We start from the raw sequence: 6,995 nt of genomic DNA on the forward strand, positions 1-6,995 counted from the left end.
TCTGGGCCTGGTTATTCGGAGCTTTGTGTATGATTGTATGAAAAAACTGGGATTTTAATCTCAATTCTGGATGTAGCCGGGAGTAAACAAAGAGCAGATGATATGTTTGTAGCATTTTAGATCAAATGAAGGCTTTTCGCTAAGGAATAACAATAATCAGACTTGCAAGGAATAAATGCATTAACTAGTTTTTCATCATCACTCTTCTACAGCATGTTCACAATTTTGACAATATTGCTCAAATGAAAAAGTGGGGGCCTCCAGCTCGCACTGGAGCGGTTCGCAGCCGAGTGTGAAGCAGCGGGAATGAGGATCAGCACCTCCAAATCTGAGGCCATTGGGTGGAGTGCCCACTCCGGGTCGGGGATGAGTTCCTGCCCCAAGTGGAGGAGTTCAAGTATGTCGGGGTCTTGTTCGCGAGTGATGGGAGAAGGGAGCCGGAGATCGACAGACGGATTGGGGCTGCAGCTGCAGTGATGCAGACGCTGCACCGGTCCGTCGTGGTGAAGAGGGAGCTGAGTGTAAAAGCGAAGCTCTCAATTTACCGGTCGATCTACGTCCCTACCCTCACCTATGGCCACGAGCTGTGGGTAGTGACCGAAAGAACGAGATCGCTGATACAAGCGGCAGAAATGAGCTTCCTCCGAAGGGTGGCTGGCCTCTCCCTTAGAGATAGGGTGAGAGGTTCGGCCATCCGGGAGGGGCTCAGAGTAGAGCCGCTGCTGCTCCACATCGAAAGGAGCCAGCTGAGGTGGTTCGGGCATCTGACAAGGACGTCTCCTGGGTGAGGTGTTCCGGGCATGTCCCACCGGGAGGAGGCCCCGGGGCAGACCCAGGACACGCTGGAGAGATTATATCTCTCGGCTGGCCTGGGAACGCCTTGGTGTTCCCCCGGATAAGCTGGAGGAGGTGGCTGGGGAGAGGGAGGTCTGGGCCTCTCTGCTTAGGCTGCTGCCCCCGCGACCCGGCCTCGGATAAAGCGGATGAAGATGGATGGATGCTCAAATGAAAGAAGGCAGGCCCACACGTAGCTGTAGATTAACAGATTAATTTATGTTGCCTGGCTTCATCTCCACAGCAGTGTAAATGTTGGATGTGTTTCTAAAAAGACTGCTTAAGTAATGCTGCTCTGTGAAACCTCAGCTGATATCTCTCTGATATTATGCTGACTTCTCAAACCTGCTAAAACCAGATTCTCAAATGGCACCAAAGGAGAACTAGCTCTTTATGAGCCAGTTATTTTTGGTCATAACAACCTTGTAAATTACCATTGAGGAAACCTACTTAATGGTGCATTCACCACAAAAATCAGTGACAAACCTATTTTGCATATCACTGTTTTTACAGACCAGGTTGCTGAATGTAACACCATGAATTATCTGCTTTTGTCTAGCATATATCAGCCTATAGGCCTTCAAGGTTTATGGGGAAACACATACAAAGCAATGGCTTTGCTTCTTACTTCTTAAATCTTGTGGGGCCAATTATGTACGTGGATATCAGGGCCTTATGAGTTACACTGAGTCTGAGCGACTGGAACGTGTTCTGCCTTTATAAAGAAGACCAAACCTGAGCGGGCCATTAGTGGTGTAACGAGTAGCTCCCGGCGCTCTGAATCCAATGATCTGAGTTCAAATTTCAGTGGAACCTCATAAAAAGAAACACAGGCTGTTTAGAAGCTGGAGTGTTTCTTATGTAAGTAGATATTTAGAGTCTGTGCTGATTATAAAGTGCTGCTGCTTAGAACTTTTGATTTCAATGCCTGTAACTCCACATCAAGCAGCTTGACATCTGTGCACTTGGTCTAAGACATACTAAAAAAGACTCTCAGCAAGGGACAAGAGCTTTGTGTTAAAAGTTCAATCACCAGCTCACTACATGTAATTTCCACCTTTTCCTTCACAAGTTTAGATGCTTTTTTTGTCTGAATATTTTATAGTCTTATTAGCAACCTCTGACAAGAAATATATTTTAAGGAGAAGAAGCATGTTTCGTCTAACGTGTGGATGTCTAGTCGAACCTCTGATGACATCAACCTGAAGAGAAGCTTTAAAGGGGACATATGAGATATGAATGTGATACTAGTAATTTGACTGAATAAACTTTATTAGAACCAAGGAAAAATTATACAAGCTTGACGGTATTGCCATTAAATTCCTGAGCAGTTTCAAAGGTGTGCATATAATGTAATATAACTTCATGTTTCCTCAACCCTTAACCAAGAAATCCACTAGAGGGCAGGGAAAACCAGAGTGAAAGACCCTATTCACTGGCAGTTAAATTAGCTTGGTTACATTCATTCGATTAGCACTTGTTTTGATTTTTGTTTGTTTCTTCATAATACATTTAAGAATAATACATTTTATTTGAGGGCGCCTTTCAGAAACCCAAGGTCACCTTACAAAAAACACAATTAATAAAAGGAACAGTAGTCATAAAATACATAAAATAAGTTCATTCATCTGGCAGTACAAATACAATCCCTATCAGAAGGATAACTTTGTAAGATTTATTGATAACAAATGAAAATAATGAATCATCACTGATTATTGTCGGTTACTGGGTATAACTGAGGAAGAACATTTACCCAAAGGGGGTTAAACAAGCCTTTGAGTATTACAGTATTTCCTGTGCTGCAGTTTAGTAGACATGTGTGATGAATGTAGCTTTAACACTCCTGATGATCTTCATCATCAGCTGTCTGTGATGATGATGCTGCAGCAAATGAGGAGGACATGGAAGACCACTCGTGAACAAAGAATTATAGTGACAACCACGGGACAGATGAATAATAATAATAATAATAATAATAATAATAATAATAATAATAACAACAACAGCAGATGAAGGTGGAAAACAGCAACAGCACTAAAGAAAAACAAAAAAATAGCAACATTGTTGGTAATTACTGCATGTATTAAGCATCTGTTGGTCTTCACTGTTAAAGTAAGTTAATTATGTGTTTTGATCCTTGACACTGACTGTATATAAAAGATGGACATGACAAGCGAGTGTTGGCTCTGATCCTGACCTACTGAAGTCTCATATGGTAGTGATGTGTTAATCACGACGTTACTTTGAAGTTTACCCTCTGTTTTAAGTCCAGAGGTGACCATCAATTACAAAGTAATCCTCATGCTGTATACCAAACAATACAATACAACTTATCCACAAAGTGCTTGTTCTAAATCACAGGCAGTAGATGCCTGAATGCCACGTACTTCTTTACAATGAGATTTAATTAATCCTAATCCGTTAGGAGCTGCCCCCTGCTGGCTTTTGGAAAGAATTCAGGTTTAATGCACTGTAATGACAGCACTTCTCAGATCTAGAGTGTGTCTTTTATATATGCTCTATGTTCTTTAACATGGTAAATGGTAAATGGACTGGTTCTTATATAGCGCTTTTATACTCTGTCCGAGCACTCAAAGCGCTTTATACAGCTAATTCATTCACCCAATCACACCCATTCACACAAGCACTTCTAAGCTTAAGTGCTGAGTATCTAACATTCATACACATTCACACTCCGATGGATGCATCGGAGAGCAACATGGGGTTAGTATCTTGCCCAAGGATATTTGGCATGCAGACTGGAGCAGCCTGGGATCAAACCACCGACTTTCTGGTTAGTGGCTGATCCACTCTGCCACCTGAGCTACAACCACCCCACTAAACAGCCATGTCTTCCACTCTGTCTGCTGTTTACACGTGTTATTACCAGGCAGAGAAATCTCAGCCCTCTTTCTGGTGCTTGTTTCATTTTCTGCTGCTTCTGTCAAACTTCTGTTCTTTGTTGTCATTTCTGGATTAGTACTAGCTCTCGACGCTTCAGCTGTTGTGATCAAAAAGGCAAATTTATTTTTGATCCAAAAAGCTCTCTCAGGAGATCCGTAACTTTGTCATCATATCAGAAATAAAAAGCACTGAGAAATCAAGCGAGGTCAAAGATGGAGACAACGCTGGCCTGTGTCCCATACTTTAAGTATGTTAAAGTTAAAGTGTTTTATGCTGGCATATACGGAAAAGCATCAGCTTTCCTGACCTACAATGTCATGGGTCAAATGCACAACTGGCAAAAAATGTCACCCTCCATCGTCATTGCTGTCTCTCATACTGTTTACAGCATGTTTGGTGCCAAAGCACATCAGAGGTAAAACCGGATCATCAGGGCACAACATAAACATTTAAAATAGTGTAATTATCTTGATAACTGTGAAAGTTTGAATAAGTGTCCAAATCTATGACACTAGCACTATAATTACAGTGTGTGTTAAAAAAATTTAGAACAGTGGTTCCCATAGTGGGGGGCGCAAGGGGAGCCCTATATGGTTGGACACTGCTAGCATAATGGACAGATTTTTAATGGGGCTCCTACAAACGCAAAGCAGAAGATGAAGCATCGCCAAATATGCTTCCAAACCAACGTCCTTCCAAGCCAAAGACTAGAAAATATGATGAAGCATATCTTGCCTTTGGCTGCACAACGGTGGTGCCAAGGTAATAGAACTGGGCTGTCCAAATTTATGTTGTTAAACCCATTTTTTTAAAATGCAATGTTGAATATTCTTACACAGTAAAAAACAAACAAACAAAACAACTACATGTAAAATAATTACACCATAAAGATGGTTTGTTTTTCTATTATTTAAAAGAGGTAGTACTTTATTTTATTGCTACCTGTGATTTATTACAGTTTACTTTTATGTGTTTCATTGTTTACAAAAGGTTCGAGGTGTAAAATGAACCGCAATGGAGTTTGAAAACAAAACGTGGTGTGTGTGGTTGGAGGATGTGTTTGTGGTGGAGAGGGGGGTTATTGTAAAAACAAAGGGGGGCCTAGCAAAAAATGTTTGGGAACCACTGCATTAGAATAAGTTGGGTAAACTGGTGCATTGGTTTTTTCCCCTATATTGCTGTTCAATATATTTATTTAAAAGATACTAGACAGTTTTTCATTTAATAAATGGGGGGTGCAGGTGTCAATGCACAGAAACTGGTAAATCTACTGAAGGACAATGGCTTTTCTATTCTAGGTTTATGAAATGTGCAGTGATATGACATTTAATAGTGTCTGTGAAGGTTCTCAGTCATCCAGGTCATCGCAACCTAAGGAGCTTGGAAAGAAAATCATCTGGACTTCTTTAAGTTGCTTGAAGATGTTTCACCTCTCATCTGAGAAGCTTCTTCAGTTCGAGGGTCAAAGGGTGAAGAGTCCCAGATTTAAACCCTATTGGAGTGTCCCCGCAAGAGGGACATGGACCCCCTGTTGATCCTCTACCTAATCACACGAGTCAAGGTGTGAATGCGGGTGTGGGTCACAATCAGTCAAGGTTTCAAGGGAACCCACTGTGAAACCTAGCCCCACCTTATCATGTGATTTCCTGAGGTCAGATGGCCCAGGATGTGAGTGGGCGTTAAGACGTCTGGGGAGGGAACTCAAAACTGGATTATAGATGGCAGACAGTTGGTGTCGTAAACCACCGCCTCTGTTCAAAGATGGTGCACTTCAGACCAGCCAAACACTCAGCCAAAAACTGGTTCATCCCAGAAAAAACTCCTAAACACAAACTTAACAGCGTTGTGTATGCTGCACAGCAGCGGTCTCCAACCTTTTTTGCGCCACGGACCGGTTTATGCCCGACATTATTTTCACGGACCGGCCTTTAAGGTGTCGCAGATAAATACAACAAAATAAAACTAGTACCGGTACTGAAAAAAAGAAGATTTATTCATAACACACGTGAAAAGACCCAGGAAAACCGAGTTAACGATAAAAACAATAACAAAATAACGCTGAAAACCGATAAAAACCCTGAAAACCATACATTTCACACCTGAGCCTCAAATGACTCACGGACCGGTACTGGTCCGAGGCCCGGGGGTTGGGGACCGCTGCTGTACAGTAGGAATGCTCAGACCTCTACATTGGAGAAACCAAACAGCCACTTCATAAATGCTTGGCACAACATAGAAGAGCTACCTTGATGGGACAAGACTCAGCTGTCCATCTGCATCTAAAGGACAAAGGACACTAAAGGACACTCTTTCGAGGACGCCAATGTTCCCATTTTGGACAGAGAAGACAGATGGCTTGAAAGAGGAGTGAAAGAAGCCATCTATGTCTTCAAGCAACTTAAAGAAGTCGAGACGTTTTTCTTTCCAAGATCCTTAGACGACATTTAGTAGCCATTTTCTGTTAGCACTCTTTTGACATTATTAAACACAAAAATTACAGATACCATGTATGGCGCTCTAATGCTCTCGTGGGTGTATTGGTAATACTTACAAACAAATATGTTGTAATCAATAAGCACTGTCATCGTGGTATCTTAAAATGCTGTTTCATCAGTCTTAAACGCACTGGCTTCCTCAAAACGCCTCGCCCATCTCACGGTCTCACTGGGCCAACATGCAGTAAAGCTGAAGGCGGCTTGATGTTAGTGCACTTTCATTCGAAACTGCCATCGCTACAAATGACTGCTTAAAATAACTTTGCCTCACTTGTGTTACATCATTTGGAGAAGGGCTTACTGCCACTTTATCCCCGTCTTCGCCTCAGTACTCATTGTAAAAAACATTTGTGTGTGTGTTTAAGGCAGCGTGTCAATAAACAGCTTCAAATACAAATGGCTTATGTTTACTTCCAGGCTCTGGGGAGGCCAGTCCAGGTCGATTAAAACCTGATTGTACTTTTTTTGCATTTTTGCATTAATAATTCCATAAATTTTGACAACACCCCCAATAGCACCGGGTGAAATGCAGCCCTCATCTATAGATCCATCTATATATATATATATATGACCAACCATATATATAGATGGCCAATGACCAAAGCAATATTGCTTTGGTCATTGGCTGCTTGCTCAGTCATTTCAGTTCCGCGGTTCCATCCACAGTGGTGAAAGTGACTGCGCTCTCTGATTGGTCTGCGTCCTCCTCCAGTGGCCTTCAATTAGAGGCGGGGATTTATCAGCAGCTGTACGTGACGTCAG

This window comes from Neolamprologus brichardi, chromosome 17, assembly GCF_056152115.1.
Source record: "Neolamprologus brichardi isolate AB-2024 chromosome 17, ASM5615211v1, whole genome shotgun sequence".
NCBI classification, from domain to species: domain Eukaryota; kingdom Metazoa; phylum Chordata; class Actinopteri; order Cichliformes; family Cichlidae; genus Neolamprologus; species Neolamprologus brichardi.